Raw genomic sequence first — 18,732 nt, 5'->3', positions numbered from 1 at the left:
CGCGCTGCAGGAGCGCGCGGAGGATCGAGCGCGCAGTGAGTGGAGTTTGGGTAGGTGGGGGATCGGCATGGAATGGGTGTGTTGATGCGGAGGGGCGGTGGGGGGTGGACTGAATGCGGAGCCCGGGGACCGAGGGGCGGGCGAGTCGACGGGGAGGGGAAAGGAGGGGCGCTAGCCAACACTGGCCGCCTCCGGGGCGCGTTCCGCGTCCGTGCGCGCGCGTCCCTCGCCGCCGCCGCCGCCCGGACAGCCCTGCGGCCGCCGGGCCGGCGGAGCAGGGGCCGGGCAGTTCTCGGGCGGCTGCTGGGCCACCGCCGCCGCCACCCGAACCTCTCGAGCCCGTAAGTGTCCCCTTTCGCTCCCCTCCCCCTTGCTCGGGTGCACCACCGCCGCAGCTGCTCAAATGGAGTGGAAAATGGCTATTGGGCGGCAATGAGTTATAGATTATCTGCTCCATGTTTTGTACTTAGCAGCCTGTAATCTTTTGAGTTTGCCTGAGCCCTTTGCTTGAAAAATCAGGAGGGAGAGATTTATCCTTTGTCGCTGTACACGCTAATATGTTTATATGATTAGCCGAACTCGCGGGGCTGAGGAGGTGGGGATTTGGGGTGGAGGAGGAGGAGGCCGAGGAGGAGGAGGAGGAGGCTGGAGGTGACTCCAGTTCAGACCTCGCGGAGAGTCTGTGTCAGGACTTCGCGCTCCCCCGTCTCGCTCCCTCTCTCTCTTCTCTCACACACACACGCAGAGGTACCGGAGCGAAATCGGGAGCTTACCGGAGAATTCCTCTGGATCGTCGGAATCGGGAGGCGGGGGGGAAACCTCCCCTCCGTTGCTGGCGTGACTCGTCCCTACACCTCCCCGCTTCCCCAAGCCCCAGTCCTCGCCTTCAGCCAGTCTTGGCGGGGGGTGCAGCGGTCACCGTTCCACCTCGGCCCAGGGACCCGAAATGTGAGGAGGGGCCGCTGCCGTCTCCCTCCCGAGGCCGCAGGGTCGGCTCGAGGATGCCGGCCCGGCCGGCGCGGACGGCGGGCTGAGTGGTTTCGCCTGACGAACTGAGTTGGCCTCGCGCCGCCGGCGTCTGCTCGCCCCTCCCGCGTCTGCCGCTCGGAGGGGGACACTCAAGTCTGCGCACCTCAGTCGGGTTCTTTCCTCCGTCACCCCTTTCGCTCCGCTTCCCGAATTTCTGATCTTTCTGAAGGAGCGTGCGGTCTGGGGGCGCGCGCGCGCGTGTGCCAAAGACCCCTCTCGCGGAGCGGTGTGTGGGAAACTGCAGGAAAATGTTGACCTAACCCCAGGAGCCGCCCGGCGCTGGCTGCTTGGCTGGAGGAGGAGGCGGCGGCGGCGGCGGCGGCGGCCAAGCAGGAGGACGAGCCGAGCCGCGGCGCTGTGTCCGGCCGGCGAGTCGCGGCGCTGCCTCCCGCGCGGACTCGGCGGCCGGCCTCGGCCCTCGCCGGCCCGGGGGCCGCAGCCCTCTGCGCCTCTCCCCGTGCGGCCCCTGCGCCAGACGGCCCGCCCCCGGGGCGCGCTCGCAGACCGAGGTAAGAGCCGCGGGAGCGAACAATGTGCCTCTGTGCTTCGGAGACCTGTTTGCTTTGCGCCTCCCGCACAGGGGTGGATGCTGGAGGTGTAGGGAGTCGAGGGTGAGTTGGGGCTCCGCTATTAAAGTTCGGCGGGGTCAAGAGGGAGAACAGCGCGGGCTCGGGCTACTCGCCCCCACCTCCACCTCCCCCTGCTCGGAAATCGATCCGCAGAACTCCCCTTCCTGTCCAGCCTGCTGCTGCTTCGCCCTGCCAGTGTCGTGAAGTCCTCTTGGTTACAGCGTAGTTGCAGGGGACTCGGGGGGGATAGTGGAGTGTTTTTTGATTTACTGAGAGCCTTGGTGAGAAGGCGCCGTTCGCTCTTTCACAGCCTGTTTGGGGAGGCAGAAAGTGGGGCGCGCCCCCGCCGGAGGCCCGGCGGGGAGCTCGTCCCTGTCCCCCCTCCCCCGCCCCTCCTACTTGCAGATCCGTCCGGGGCTGTGAGTGGACCCGGGAGGCCCCGGCGGGGAGCTCGCCCCTGTGTCCCCCGCCCCTCCTACTTGCAGATCCGTCCGGGGCTGTGAGTGGAGCCGGGAGGCCGAACGCTGGGAGCGAGTTCGGGGCAAGTGGGCGGGGGGTGAGGGGCCGATGGGATGAGTTGTTGTGGGTGGTTGTTTCTTTTTGTCGGTGGTTAGGTGGTGTGGAGAGGCGAGGATGACAGCAAAGCGCAGCCAGATGTGGCCAGGCCGGCACGGGGGCTGGCAACGATTAAGGGCGGCGGGGCCGGGCGGGCGGCGGGGCCGAGAACCCAACGGGCCCCAGGAGGGCCAAGTGCCTCCCGCACCCGCAGTGAGAGGGCAGCAGTGGGCTGCGCTGGGCCTGAGGGCGAAGTTACGGGGTGTGGGCTTCTGGGCTTTACGCTGGGGCTGTGAACTTCTGGAAGCCTGGCTTGTGGGACCAGGGTGCCGGGTGGGGAGCTGAGGGGGAAAAGGCGTGGGAGGGGCGCGAGGCAAGGGAGACCCCCCCCCCGTCCCCCACTCCCCGCTCCCTTAAACGAGCGTGGGCTCCTTGCTTGGCTGGGGCCACCCGGCTCTCCTGTGGAGAGGCGAGGGAGAGGGGAGCGACAGAAGCGCCTCAGCAGTGGGGAGGCACTCCTGCAAGACTCCTTCGCTAGGAATCTAGAAAGTTTGTTCCTTTCGCCAAACTACGGGGCTTGGGTTAGGAGAAATCGTTGGAAGCTTTATTCTGTGCCAAAGCGGCAATGAGCGGCTGCTAAGGCACGGTTTTCTTTATCCCTAAATATATTTTTTTTATCCCCTACTCAATCTATCCTCTGAAAGCATAGTTGGAGGGACAAGTCCTGCGGTGTCCATCTTTCCCCACCTTCTATGGACTCCTGCCCCGCCTCCCCACTCCCCCATTCTTTCCCCCTTCGCTGGCCCCCTCATTCCGTTCTTCCCGATGCAAACTGTTTTGTCTCAGATTCAGACCGAGGAAATGTTTTCCTCCTGTTTCTTGAAAGGTGTCAGGCTGCTTAGCAGCTTCTCCGAGCAGCCTGGGAGCGTCTGAGCCGCAGCCACCAACCATATGGTTCCCGTTACAAAGGCCAGGTTCTTAGGCACTCTCCTCCGCGCCCCGCCCCCAATTCTTAAATTTTCTTCTGCATTCTTTACACGTTGTGTACTTCTCTCTTTCAGAGGCGTACATTTAACGGACATGGTTGGTCCATTCATTTTCCTGTCAATGTTTGTGTCTGGAACGGGCCCCACCGAGTTTGGTCTTTGCTCAACTCAAGAGTTACACAATGAGGAAAAGTCACATCCATTTGGTAAATAATTGCCTGTTGGGATGTCGTTTATTAAATCAAGTTTGATCTTGGGCAGACCTTAAAAGATGGGCACCAAGGAGGCAATCTGCCTCCATAGCAGAAAAATCGAATGGTTTGTGTTGGTGTCTTTGGCAACATCCCCAGTTGTGATGGGACTCTTGACCTAGGTAAAGGGTAACTTTGTAACTTAAATTTAGTATCTTTGTAATACTTGAGAAACCCTTTATAAGAAAATATACTTCTGTTCAGGTGTGTTGTGGAACTTTTTGTGGTCCCTCGGCTCCATCCTCCAGCACGTTTATGCATGATAGAATGCTGCAGAACAAATGTTCTGTTGTTTAGTTTCTTCAGACATTCCGATTCTCTCCTTTTGTTGCTTGCTTCTAAAAGAGGTGCCATTTCACATCATTCTGCACAAATTGTTTGAATTAATGCAAGTGTGAATTCTTACCGTTTGAAGGGGACTATTAGCATATCAAAGGTTTCTTAGCTTCAGCTCAATTGAGAAAACTTCAGCCTGTCTTCCATTTGCTTCCAAGTGGAGGCCCAAAGGGCAATGAGAATTGTAAAGGGTAAAAATAGGGAGGTGGATTCAGGCTGTGTTTCTGAACTTTTACTGTTTTGTAATTATGTGAGCTAAAAACATTGTCTGTTGCTGTGGAGCCCTTGCAAATGGAAAGACAATTATTTTCTATTGATAAATGGTTTGTTCCTAGAAAAAGAGTGACCTTTTATTTTATGAGAGTCACTGTTGCCTGTCTTTTGGGGTCCCTTCAGTGGAAGAGTGAGAAAGCTTTTCCTGTTAACTTAATACTTTTCTAAGGTCTGCACTTTTTTATATTAGCAAAATGGCTGAGAAAGTCTTTTAATTAATGTATATAGCAATAGAACCTTGTGATGAAAGGACACTCATTTGTATACTCAGGAAACTTTAATACACTTGCTAAATTTATAGGTTAAAAAACTCCGTGGAGAGTTTTGAGTATTAAAAGCAACATAAACTTGGCTAGTGCAACTTCTGTTCCAAGTATAAGTTTGAAAAAGATTTTGAAGTGATACTCAGATTTTTCATGAATTGTATATGGAGATAATTGCTTAAATATTGATTTGTTTCAAATTTTTGTATTTTATTGAATAATAAACTCTGGAAGTCAGCTTAGAGATCTTTCTTCATATGTATATAGCATATACTAATGGCTTTTTTTGCACTTACAGAGAAATATGTTCTCTGAATTTTTTAAACAACTCAATATCCATGAATAAAGAAATAAATAACAGGTACTTAGGTCATTTGGGCTATTTTATGGCAAGCAGATGGGCCAAGGGAGAACTATTACCTTCAACTTCTGGGGAAATATTGGTTTTATTTATTTAGCTTTAGATTTTCTAAAACCTAGTTTTAGGATGAAAATAAATCTCAGGGATGGTTTGGAGATTTGTAAGCACATATCTGTTATAGTTCTACCTTTGATGGTTGGTTGATTTTGAACATGAACTGATACCCCTTCATCAGACGGGGCTTTTTTTTTTTAAAAAAAAAAGGACACATTCAGAAGTCCTTATTTTCCTTTCAAAAGTGAAAATTAATAAAAAGTTTTGGAGAGAAAAATAACTATTAATCACCTAATAATATTGTAAGTCTTCAGTGAAATAGGATGTTTTTTTCAGATTACGATGAAATTTTTTTTAGTGGCATTCAAATTGTATATTATTAACCTGAAATCATTTTATGATAGTTTATTTATCTGATCTCTTCAATTGTCTGGGAAGTACTTTTGAGGTAAAAAAGCCCACATTGATGTAATTGCTATTATTGCACTTAAGTTGCTGTTAACTAGTCTGCTTTGAATGCAGAGTGCTATAAAGAAAACACATTATCCTTTAAAGCTATTAGTGATAATCTAAAAATTGTCTTGAAAACATTGCTCTTCATTTTATATGATGGTGAGCTGAATTCAATAAATCTCTAAAGGTGTAAAATGCAGTGAAAAGAGTTTTCAACATTTAGATGACAAAATTGGACTACTTAGAGAAAAATTAATGTGTTGTAGAAGCACTTCAGCTGCCATTTTCAATCACTGAGTTCCTATGTGTTGGCAACAGAAAACAAATTTAGAAATGCAGATAGCTCTGGGAGCAGATAGTTGGGGAAATCAGAATATTGAATCATGTGGGGTAGAACAAACCAATCACTTGAGGTTTGGACTTGAAGATTTCCAATAAATATAATTTTTCCAGGCTTTTGATTCTATGCTTTATTAGTGGACTAATATCAAAAACAGACAACAAAACTTACAGATGTTGTAAAAACTAGTATAAATATACAGATCTCACATGGAGTACTCTTAAGTCTTAATTTAAGAAAAACAGTTGGGGTTTTTATTGCTACACTTTTCACAATGAGCAGAAACGTTAACACCAAGCTTCTGGGCGTTTCCTTTCTTAAAATTAGCAAGAGGATCACTTTAAAAGCCAGGTTTACTTAGGGTTAGAACTTTGATCATTATTTGAGCTTTGTGTGTTTTATTAAAATTTTTAAAATAATATTTTAATGTCTTAAGTAATATAGGAATATGTGAGTTAAGACAAATGTTGGAAAGGTCAGAAGATCACTGGAAGCACACCATAGTGATAAAATGTTATTGCTCTATTTTCTATCAAAATATTTACTTGACCTAACTTTAGTGAATAAATACTCAATAACGCTGAATTTACTGACAAGTGTAGTATGAAATGAAGAGAGTTTTACAGTCTATTTTTTAAGGAATGAACCGAACCCTACCTGGTAGAAATCTGTTCTCATGTTAATAGAATCCATACCACTTGCACAGATTAACTGCATATAGATTTAGTTTTGGAAATTTGAAGAATTTAGTGTCCTATAGGATTGCTATTTAAAAACAATAACTTTAGCTACTAGACCTGGAAAGGACTTAAAATCCTGTTTTGGTCATGTCAGTTACTAAGATAATTTGTTTAAGTATTAGTTCACATTACCTTAACAGATACAGATTTTGTAACTGTTTACAAGAAAGACGAAAGCATTTCTATTTTAAAGATAGACTAAAATCGTAGCTTCATTAAATTCTTATATAACACTAAATAGTCTATAGGCCCACCCAAATATTCATCTCTTCAAATAATTATTGATTGAATTATTTGAATCAAGAAAGGTTGAAAGGTTGAAAAGTATTTAATCATCTGGATTACTATAATTAGACTTAATGTTATCAGAAAGATTGAAACTTATTAAAATCTTTTTGCTACCTAAGATGGGTAAAGTAGTGGTTATTATTATTTTTTAATGCTTTCAGAAAAAAGATAAGGACATTTATTAATTTAGAGATAGTTACTCTTATTAGAATTATGGAATTAAATATTAAAATAACATCATTTTTCTTGACCTGATGTGATAACTTTTAAAGGAGTAACTACAACTAGGATCTGATTCCTAAATTTTATTCAAGACTTCAATGTGGTCTATTAAGTTTAATATATAGGTTTTGCTAATTATATGTTATGAATTTTGAGGGCTTCCCTGATGGTTCAGATGGTAAAGAATCCACCTGCAGTGCAGGAAACCTGAGTTCCATCCCTGGGTTGGGAAGATCCCCTGGAGAAGGGCATAGTTTACCCACTCCAGTATTCTTGGCTGGAGAATTCCGCGGACAGAGAAGCCTGCTGAGTTACAGTTGATGGGGCGCCCATGGGGTCACAGGGTCAGACACAAAAGAGCGACTGAGTAGGCACGCACGCATAAATTATGAAAATCCCTTAAATGCTGTTTTGGTGTAAGTAGGTATTTTTTAAGTGGATCCTGGTGTAATGTAAGAAAAAGTCCTAAATGATAAAAATTATTAAAAAGACATTTTAGGTCATTTATCTGATGTACTAAATGTAGGCAGTAATTGATATTTTCCAATAGATTCTTACCCACAGTTTTTTAAAAGCTATTCTTACCAGAAAAATTCTTGGGTTTTGTAAATAAAAATTATCTTTCAAAAAAGGTAGAGCAAATGAAGAAACCTCTTAACACCTGCAAGTAAAGTGTAGCTTCTAGCAAAATGCTATTGCTTGCTTTGGAAACACAGAGCAAGTTTAAATACAATTTGTTTAATTACAACAAAAATGCAGTTTTATAAAGTAATATAGTTGGTCTTTGTAAAGGATTTTATGCATTGTGTGGTGGTAAGTAAAATCCCATCACAGTTGTATAAATTTGTTCAATTACCAGACGGCTAAAAGAAAAAAAAAATCAATTTACTTTGAAAAGCAACAGAAATTAGATTACCTTGGTTAGTAGGAACTTGCTAGCAGTGTCTAAATTGCTTAATAATATCAAAAGTTACCATGTTTCACAGTGTAGGAATATTGGCGCCTGTTTGTATACACATACATCTTGTTTACTTGGGGACTTTGGTTATGGGAACATTTTTTCTGTTTGCTTTCGTTTTTTTTTTTTTTTTAAATGGAAGCTATTCCATGACATTGTTGCTTTTCTGGATTTCTAGAATTTGTAATCCGTTGATATTTCAAATCATTGTAGTGGAAAATCAGATGTAATTTTATGAATCAAAAGACACTAGTCCATCAGTAGTAATAGCTAGGTTGTTATCAGCCAAAGACACATATTCAACATATTTAGTGGCTCCAGAATTCCACTGAACTCTAAGTCTTAAATTCTTGTAGCAGTAAAGTGGCATGGGATTCATCTGAGCAGTAGCTGGGCACCTGTTTTATTACCACCTGGATTCATTCTGGCGCCCAGATTTATTGAAGTGCAAGGACAGGCACAACTGCTCTTCACAGCCACCCGGTGGTTTTTAGGTCATGAAGTCAACTTCCTGGAATTTCTGGGGAAACCAGTTGAAAAGGGAGGACAAATGTCACTTTAAATGGAGATGTTTAAATCAGATTTCTGCCTGAGGGTAAAATTTAGGACTGTTTCAGCCCGGATGTAATGTCTCCCTCTACAGAGCACAGCATTAATCACGACCTGACAAGAAAACGTATGCTGAGCAAAACGGGCCCCTGTTGGTCTTGCCATTGATTTTTTCCAATCTGTGAGGAGTCCATTATAAACATTAAAATTCACACCCAGGGATTACACCTTAATCTTTGAATTTCAATATTTCAAAATGAGTTCCTTAAAAGAAGCCTACTTAAAGCTGAAAATTCTTTGGGAGACTTTTTAAAGGATAGATTCAGTACTTTATAAACATAGAAATGCCAGATTAAAAAGAGGCAGGTTGAACAGAAGCTAACTTCCTGAAATAATCAGATCTTAATTCTGTTTTAAGATGCATAAAGTAACTTTGAAATTTTTTTCATCAGGTAGCTGTGGAAAGAACACGGATAAAAACAGTTTTGAATGTGAGAGAGAGAAGTTGTTGAAAAAATGGTTAACTTTAGACTCAGATCAACTCGGTCACATATTACTTTGTTAGAACAAAACCAGATACAACCCTGTATCTTTTTCTGGATGAAAAACAAAAACTTTAGCCATTGTAGTAGCAAAGAAGAATGCATTGTGAGATATATAATAAAAGAGGAAGGATTTAATTTTGTTCTTTCAGTTACTAGATAATACTCTAAATCCTTTCTTGGTCAAATATATACAAACATGTAGGTACATAAGCATACATTTTCCGTTGTCTTTCTTTGTATACATCAGTGTTAATCGATGGTTATTGGCTAAAAATCAGCACAGAGGCAAGTTTAAAATGTAAAATGATTGAGATATCTGTTTTTAAACTGACTTTGAAAATGATATGACTTACTTGATCTATGTTTTGTTCTCAAAGGTATTCCTGCCTTTGGACCATTAAATTCTTGTGCTATGCACACTTTGCCTCATTTTGTAGGTGTTTTTACATCAGTCCTCACCCCAAACAGATTATTGCACTGAATTTAGGTGAGGGAATAATCTAACCCCAGTTACTGTCAAAGATGGTTCTTGGCTGTTGGGGGCGGTCTACGTGACCTTGACTCATGCTTTCCCTAGTAGAGGATAGTAAGTAGGGTCTATCTGTAGAGAGAGGAAAAAGAGAATTCTTTCTGGTTTGTTTATAAAATGAGCTTTAATTTTAATCATTTATTCTTAAAATTAAATACTGTGACATCATTTCTTCACGTAATGGGTAAGTTTACAAGATTTTCGATAAGGTCTTTAGTTGATATATTATTTCTGTTTTATGTAGATTATATTTACTTAACTGTCAACTACAAGTTATTACATTAAAAAAATCATGTTGAAAACTATTTTCCCTGTCTTTACTTAGAAGCAAGGATTTCTTCTTGGAATTTTTATTTTTTTATTCTACTGGTACCTTCCTTGCAGAAATTTTATTCCTGTGCTTCCTACCATTTTTTACTGTTTACTATTGTTGTTATTGATTAGGTTTTACAGAACGCCTTTTTTATATAGCATTTTCTTCACTCATTTTTTTAATCTCAGGATGCTTATGGTGTATTTTAAATCTTAAAATTCTTGACTTTCATAGGGTTTAAAATGTTCAAGACAGCTTGAGAATCATTAATTTTGATGAGGTAAGCTTATGTACCTATATCCCAGTGATTGCACATATTTTCATAGAATTTGATAAAGGTGTAATGTATTGAATGAAGAATTGATCCATTTTACATATCTTGTTGTTCCATTTTGAAAAAGATGGGCATAATCCTAAAACACTTGATTTTGCTTCATATGCATCAGCAAATAAAAATTATACTAAAATTATAGTATCCTTGATATTTTCACCTTTACTAAGGACACAGTTCTGTTGTCCTTCTCCAAGTTCTGCCTGCTGTGTGAAAGATTTTTACTATTTACGTGCTTTCTCTTGATAGTGCTCTCGATGAGGTATAATATGGGGAAGGCCCCTCCTTTTGTTTTTTTCTGCTGCAAATGCTTTGTCACCCATAGCCTTTGGAACCCACTTTTTATATTGCCTTTGATTTTAAACTAGGTCTGCAGTCTGAATATTTAAAAATATAAGTGAAACAAAATTTTATTTCTTTCTGTTAAGCAAAAATCTCACTAAAAACTCTGCTTATTATAAGTTGCTCTTCCTATTATCCTTATTTTCTTTTTTAATTGGAAAAAAGAAATGTAATTGATATCTGTATATTTCTGTATGTTTTAGCATGAAAGTTAGCATATCTTTCATAATATTTTGTTTAATAATCTTAGTTTTAAAAAATCACTTTTGATAAGCTTGTCCATTCATTTATAGGTAAGTCAAACAATTTGCATCAAATTTACAATCACTGCTTATACCTTATAAAGGTGGGATATGCCAAAAATCTTAAAGGAGAGAGGAATCAAAATGAAACATTTTTTTGGCAACACCTTGCCCCATGAATTTGAAATGGATTTTAACCTGGCTTTTTTTTTTTCTTCATTGACAAGGATCCATCTTATCTCCGTATACCTGGGCAAAGGAACATGGCAAAAAAGGAGAATGTGTAAACAGAAATCTAAAACAGATTCTAAAAAAGATATTATGGAGAGATAAAAACATTTTTGGAAAGCAATTGAATTTCTTTTTATTTGTATTGAATTAATGAAAATACATTTAGTTTCCAAAAGAAGATAATCTCTGGGTTAAATTTATGAGTTATTCTAAGTAAAAAGAAAATGTGGTTGTTACTGTAGTCGTTTAAATATGATTTTTTGTCTGTGACTGTGAATCAGTCCTAAGAAGCCACTTTTGATTGCTTTCTTTGCGTTCAGTAGATGCACCAGGTAAACGTCTTGGGCAGCTTTGGTTTGGGTGAATTGCCAGTTTCACACTGGTGCTGTGTAAGCAAGGTAATGCTTTCTTTTCCTTGAAATATACTGTGAGAGTAACTCTGGGTGAAATATGAAAAGTTTGTGTATCCTGACTGCTCTAGCTGTGTTCTTAAACAAGATGATGGGCAAGAGTAATCATACTGAACCACAGATTTTCAGGAGCAGTTATTTATCAAGTAATTGGTAAGGAGGAGGAACAATGCTAAATAATAGTATTTTTATACAATTATGTTCTGCATCTTTACCACGTAATTGCCTACGTTTCAGATATTTTTGCCAACCTTTGTTATTACCTGTAGAGGGAGCTTGCATATGAGATAAAATAATCAAGGCAGTATAAATTGATCATTTCCCTTTTGAAAATGATATTAACATTATTTTTGTTTGAGAAAAATTATTCTAAGGAAAATAAAGCATTTTGAGATTAGGCAAATTCTAGTGAAATTTACAGTAATAAATGCCAGGTTTTTATAATTTTCTGTATTTACAGATTACAGATATGCTTTTTACTTTTTCTTAATTAGTAAAATTTCCTAGAAAGACAGTGAAGATAGTGAATCAGGTTCATCTTGAGATTCTGCTTTTTTTAAATGATTGGCCAAAGCTCTGGGAGGATGGCTGCAGACGTCTTCTGCTTTAATACCTAATTGTTAAAAGAGAGAAAAATTTTATATAATTTTCCAGATTATGCAAAATATAAAACAATCAGTTAATGATAAGGAGTAAATTGCATTCCTCTACATTTAATTAGTAGATTAGATTAGATTTGTTGCCTGTGTTCTTTTCTAAAAACAAAAACGATCATGTGGATTAGTGATTTTTACTTGTAAAGATGGATTGATTTGTGCAGTGACACTTAAAGCTACTAATAAGGATCTTTTATTAAGTAGGTTAGAAAACTGCTCTCTAGTTTGGTAAAAAATGAATGCAGATATGAAAGACTGCTTGATTAGAAACAGAATTTTGTTTGTGAACTCCGAGTCAACTGAATTTCTAAAAAATTATTAACCAGATACTCGGAAATAATAGAATTTTGCAAGTAGGTGTTTTGATAATCTAAATGTAAAGCCTGTAGGAGCATTTGGATCATATTTTTAGTAAGCAGATTTTTCAAATTACCTGCGTATATTTAATTGTGCCAGGAAATTTAATTTTTTTTACTAAAAATGAATCATTTTAACTTTACATTTTGGTATGGTAGCATTATAAGAATTTGCTTGTTAGGAGGAAGAAAGGTTATCTGCTTAAGAATACTTGAAAAGAGATATAATATTTCATTTTTTCCTTAGGTTACCAAGGGATGAGATGACAAAAATATGTATTTATTTTGTATTTTAAAAGACTGCTTCTTGATGAAATTTACTGTTGTGGGTTTATTATATTATTAGCTAATATTTGCTAATGGGAAAAGTTGAGTTATTCACTATTATACTGAATGCGTCTCTAAGTATGAAAACTGTTGCCTAATAAGGAGATTTATGGCAGTGGCATGGACTTTTGTATAAGTATTACCTTCTCAGCATGGTCATGTTTTATCTTAACAAGTCTGTGCTACATTGATGCAGAACATATTCATATCAGGGTAAGAATATTAGCAACAGCAATTACGTTTCAATAGGATTACATGCTATGTTATACAAAAATATCCGCATGCTCCTTTCCATAAAATTATGGATAGATATCCTGCACTGCCAACTTTGCTTCATTGCCTTAAATAATATGCAAAGAGATTTCTTATCATACCATGTCATAGTTGGTGCTAAATATGATAGGCATTGGAATATGGAATCTGATATTATAGTTCATTACTCTTTTCCCTTAAATGCCACACCTCTCTTCACAGTGAGCTAAGAATTACTAGAGAGAATTCATTCCAGGAAAATTATTACGTGAGGAACAGTAACTGTCACAGAGTACATAACTTCTGTGAGGTTATTGAAAAGCACAGCTAGGGTAAGTTCTACCTGTTTTGTCTTTAATCTAAAGGTAGACTACTGAGTCACTTTTAAAATAATGAAATTTGAATTAATTGTGAAGAAACTGTGCTAGTGAAAAGTTAAATTATTGCTATAGAAAGATTATTGTTATTTTATTATATTGAGGATGTTTATGATGAGAAAGTTAATTGGCATCTGCTTTTCCATTTAAAATAACCCTGGCATTCTTGGTAAATAACCAAAAAAATTTCTATTAAACATTCAGGAATGAACAATAAAAAAGAATATGAATTATGATAAGATATCATGTCATTTGTATTAATGTTGAGTATATATTAATTGTTTCTGCATCTATATGAGGAGATTGCTTTTTTAAATAAGATATTATGAGGAGACTACATATGAAGAAAAATTCTCCAGATAAGGGTAATAGTGTTTCAAATATATATTTGAAATAATAAAAATATAAATTCTTACTGTTGAACTCAGAGCTAAATATTTTAACGTTTAACATCTTAAACATGTTAACAAAGCTATATCAAATAATAAAACTCAAAGTAAACTCTAAATAATATTTATTCAGAATTTTATATATACCTATTTGAAGAGTCTGGAAATGCAAAACTGTGAACTGCATGTTTTAATAACTATATCAGAAAATAATTTAAAAGTATATTTTAAATTGCCTTATTACCAGAATTTAAAAACTATACCTTTCATTTTAATTGTAAAAATGAACAGTGTCTTTTTGCCTTCACGTTTCAAAGGCATTCAAATTGAAATCTAACAGAAGTTTAAAAAGATTACATTTTATTATGTACACTCTTTATGGTATGATTTTGTGACATTCTAATATTGCTAATTCAAAGCTGTATTAAATGTTTAAGACCTTAGAATATCAAATTTCTATTCATTTTAAAAAACAATAAATTATAAGATATTAGGTATTTTTAATAAAAGTATGCTATTTTTATCAACGAAGATATTATAGATTACCAATAATTTAGACATAATTTTATTACCATATAAACATCCAACACCTAAGCAAATACCTGAAATTTAAAAATACTGATGATTTTTACTTAGGGACAATTTGTCTCTTAAATTTGGTTTTCATATTTCAATGTAAATGTGATCATTAATCATGAATGATTTATATTTTGAGATTTATATTTCTGTTTAATAGATATGTTTTTTTAAAAAGATATCTTCTGTCTTAAAAGGTATCTATTGTCATTTAATGAAAAAATTATAAGAAGGAAAAGAAAACCCATTGAATCATTGAATTTTTGTGTAGTTAAAAAAAACTTTTTTATTTAATGCTCTTTTAACCAGTTTATGGATTCAAAAGGCATTTTTGTTTAGACCAAATATAAGTCAAAGCAGAAAGGTAGTTATTATTACTCATTTGAGAGGCCCTAAGTAAAAAGTTGATTTAGGTGAAGGGAAAAGGTTTAGCCATGCATTTTACTATTTGTTAGAGCATCATAACAAATGCTTTGTTATCTTTTAGAGTAATTAATTAATCAGGTCCACAATACCAGATATAAAAATAAATACTGGATCTTTGAAATTAAATTACACTTCAAAAAAGTCTTTGTTTTAACTCTTTGCTATGTGGGATTCGCTTAACAGCTGCAACACACTAATGTATTTAAGAACACAGTTCTCAAAACACTTTTCTATCTTTATAATCTGTATAGGAATTTATGGTTGAATAGTGCTTATAAAATATTTTGTAGAATTATGGTGATGTAGAATTATAATAAACTTGATGGTCAATCATAACTTTATACTTGGCTGTTTTAATAATGTAGTTGCTCTCCCTCTGCCGCGTCTCCAATTTTGTTTTTCTTTTTTTTGTGTTGTGTTACTAATATATTAAGTACTTAAGTTCTTTAGACATTTTAGCCTGGAAACCTATAATTGATTTCATTAAATTAGAATAGATATCTTTTAAGACAGTTATTATTCAGTTAATAATATATGATTAAAAAACATAAGAACAAATCTTTAGTATCTTCAAATTCACATTTTCTAGAGTTGAATTTTTCAAAAACATTTACAATTGTTTTTTAATAGTGTAAAAATATCCTATAAAGAAATTAGAGAATAAGAATTAGAGCTCTATAGAACAGTACTAAATTGAAAACGCTATACTACAACTATTGCTTAAGTATTTTAAGAATATTGAGAATCATACACTAATAGCTTCATTCTCTATATTGCCTGTTAATTCTGTGAAAACCAAGAAGAGCCTATCAAGAGGGTTGCAGTTAGCTCACCAAGACGTTAAGTTTTAATTGGAAATAAGCTAAAATATAGTTTTAATTTGTTAGCTTACTTTATTAAAGCCTATTTTCCCTGTTTTTTAAAAAGTAAGTTATCACAGATCTTATTTATATTTATAAAATTGATGATAATGTCAGGTATTTCTTGCATTTTCCTTAAGAATGTCATTTTGGTATTTTGTGTATTGCTTTTGTATTTTTGGCATTCCCTCTGATAGAGTGTTTTCTTCAGGCATTTTTTAAATAATTTGAAGTCATTCATTTCTGAATTTATGGCTGAGGGGCCTTATTTCTCCTTAAAAAAATTAAATCATGTTTTTCATTTGACTTCCCAAGGAAGCTGCAGTTTGACCTCCTAAAGAGAGCTAAGATAAAAATTGAGTGATTAGTAATCAATGTTTTTGGTTTTATTTAATGTGAAATAGTTTTTGTTTTATTTCATATGAAATCTCATTATTTGTTGGTGGCCTTCAAAGTTTTTCCATATGACTTAATATATATTGAGTCCCCATAATTTGTTATACTTTCATGCTTGTCATTCAACTCTTGTAAAACATTCTTTTAATGTTAGTTCTGACAATTCATTGTAACATAAGAGATACCTTTTTATACTTTGCATACTTTTATTCAACCTACAAAATAAAAGCTGTTTCATATATTTTTTTCTCATAGAAAATAAGTTTTTCATTGAAGCATCGTAAATGACTGTTTGAGGAGTGCATATGTACTGTTATCCTATAATTAAATTTGTGTTATGAATAAAAGTATTTAAAAGAAGAAAAAAGTAGTTTGTGTATAAAAAGGATTGATATGGGCAGCTACATGGCACAGTTGGTGCCTTTGATTGGCCTGCCATTCTACTTTATTTAGATTTGTTTCAGCCAAAATATGGTAAGGAAAGGGTATGTATTATATAATATCATATCTTTGCCAGGATTTAACATTGTCTTAATCTTATTTTTTGGCTGAAAATTAGGCTCTATTATATAAACATAAATTATTGCATTATGCATAAGACAAGTTTCTGCTGATTTTCTCTTTTCTCTTAGAATTTATGACTTTGCTAAACTTTGTGGCTCTTTTATTGTTTTAACTTGTTGACATTAATTTGTATTTATTGGGTTAAAGAGATCTAAAAAGAGTAGAAAGTTTATTCAGCCCTGTATAAGGATAGGCTTTTACATAGGGAGCTATAACAGGATCAATAATTAAAAAATCAAACTAAAACTATTAGAATTCCAGGAAACAGTATGTAGTTTTAACTACGTAGTTAAATTTTTCATTAACACTTCTAATGAAGATTAACTTTTGGACAGTATCACAACTAGACCATTCAGAATTTTTCAAGCTCCAATTATCTGTTTGAACATTCATTCCTTACTTACCAAATTGACTTTTTAATGCTGAACTCTTATTAAAGCTTTAATATTTTACATCATTTTAACATACAATAAAAAGTTGATGAAATTTAAGTGTTTGACATCTAGGTTAAAATCACCTATTATGATGGTATAGAAATCGTTGACTTTTTGCCTCTATTGCAACAATTATGAATATGAATAGATTGAAAATTATTTTTACAAACAATTCAGTGGAAACTAGAAGCTCCCTATCTTCAGTAATGAAATTCCTTTATATGTACTTTGAGTTTTATTGATTCTATGCAAGCACAACGGGTGAAGAAGCTGAACAATAATAAATCTAGACCAGCAGAGCTTTTGGTTTAATGTGTATATAATATATTAGAAATTGTAAAAAAATTGACAATTGTTCTATTGTGTATACCTGTTTGCAACATAATAATCATAAACTTATCTTTGTCTTTCACCATATGATACAAATACCTAATGGTGTATTTGGTTGTTTAGCTGAAAGGCTGATGTTTCCATTTTTGGAATTAGCTTATATTCCGGACTGTTAATATAATTAAAACTCCTTACACAAACTTTCAATGTAAAGGGACTTTTATAGGGTACAAATAAGATCATAAAGGTAAATTTGAAAGAAGTAAATCTTAATTTTTAGGTCAACCTTGTCACCATTCTGTGTTGTGCAATTTATAGGTTTCTCAAAGTCAGAAGTTGTCACTAATCCAGTGTGATCCATCTTTGGCCATTATCCTACAACTGACTCCCGATTTTGATAAGTTAAATTGTATTACGATACACAGTAGTGGCCAATTTTTACTGTAATAAATAATTTTTGAGAGTGTAATTAAATAAAAGTCATACCTAAATTGTCTTTTGAAAAATAGGATATTTCATATGGAGGTATGTTCTCAAAGTACAATTACTCTTCTGTAGTTCACAGTAACGTTTCCTGGCAATGTTGTATATGTATAAATGACAGTTAAGGACTTGGATTTATTTTAATAATTCGCAGTATTTATAATGTGTTGGATTTTACTTTCAGGGTGTTATTTTTGGTTTCCTACAATTGCCACAGAGGTTATTATGGCAGCACATGTGGTTTTAAAAATGTGACTGTACTTACAATATCGAATTTGTCAAAATTTCCAGACCGAAAGTATATACTTACTTTCATTGGTCTTAAAGTCTATGTTCTAAAATATTGTGTTTTACTATTTACAAGGGCAGTTTTATCTATTAGCACATTTCTTCTAGTTATCCATTAACTTCAGAGCTTTAATTCTTTTCATATTAAACCAATAGCCATTTATTGAGGCCCTGCCTGAAGAAATGTACTGTATAAGGACTGTGCTCTCTAGGTGCTTAAAATCTCATCAGAGAAACAGATATTTCCACAAATAATTATAATATAATCATACTGTAATATTCCAACATGAAGTGTAGAGGAAGGGCTGTGGTAATACAGGGTAGCAGGGGTGAATTTAAAATGAAAAACACAGAAAAAAGAGAATCCATTTAAACAGATCTGAAGACAGAGGAGGGTTTTAGCAGATGAAGGCTTTTTGAGGAGGAGGAGAAGTCAGAGACAAAGATCAGGGGGGAAGAAAAGACAGATGGTACTTTAAGGTTCCTTGAGGAGATATGGAAGATATGGATTGCCCCGGAAGTAGAGGGAGATGACACTGGGATCTTAGGGGCATGTTTAAAAAGAGTCTTACATGCTAAGGTTAGACATTATCATCAAGACCATAAAAAGCTGCTAATATTTTCAGTTAAGCAAGTGTTATATTTAATTGCTGTCATCGTGGTGTACTAATGAACTAGAGTACAGAAATACTGGAATAAACAGAAACCTAGTTAGAAGGTGTAGATGACAGTCCAGATGAGAGGCAATGGCGATAAACAAACTGGAAAAGATTTGTAAATGATGGGGTAGAATTTGGCCACTGGTTGAATTCGGGGTAGAGGTAGAGTTAGGAATCAAAACCTGGATT

General features: G+C 36.8%; 1 protein-coding gene across 6 annotated transcripts in view; it reads left to right on the top strand.

Moving 5' to 3' along the window:
* The first annotated feature begins 250 nt into the window (after positions 1 to 250).
* The window catches only part of ADGRL2 (adhesion G protein-coupled receptor L2), a 205,152-nt gene continuing 186,670 nt past the window's right edge, over positions 251 to 18,732 (top strand). For all 6 annotated transcript variants that reach the window (XR_011144185.1, XM_068962327.1, XM_068962363.1 and 3 more), the window contains exon 1: positions 251 to 341. The gene's annotated coding sequence lies outside the window, so the exon portion shown is untranslated. The remainder of the gene's footprint in view (positions 342 to 18,732) is intronic.

The sequence above is a fragment of the Capricornis sumatraensis genome, chromosome 2 (assembly GCF_032405125.1).
Source record: "Capricornis sumatraensis isolate serow.1 chromosome 2, serow.2, whole genome shotgun sequence".
Classification (NCBI taxonomy): Eukaryota; Metazoa; Chordata; class Mammalia; order Artiodactyla; family Bovidae; genus Capricornis; species Capricornis sumatraensis.
The sequence above is the reverse complement of the archived record's forward strand: the minus strand, read 5'-3'. Positions and strand labels throughout refer to the sequence as shown.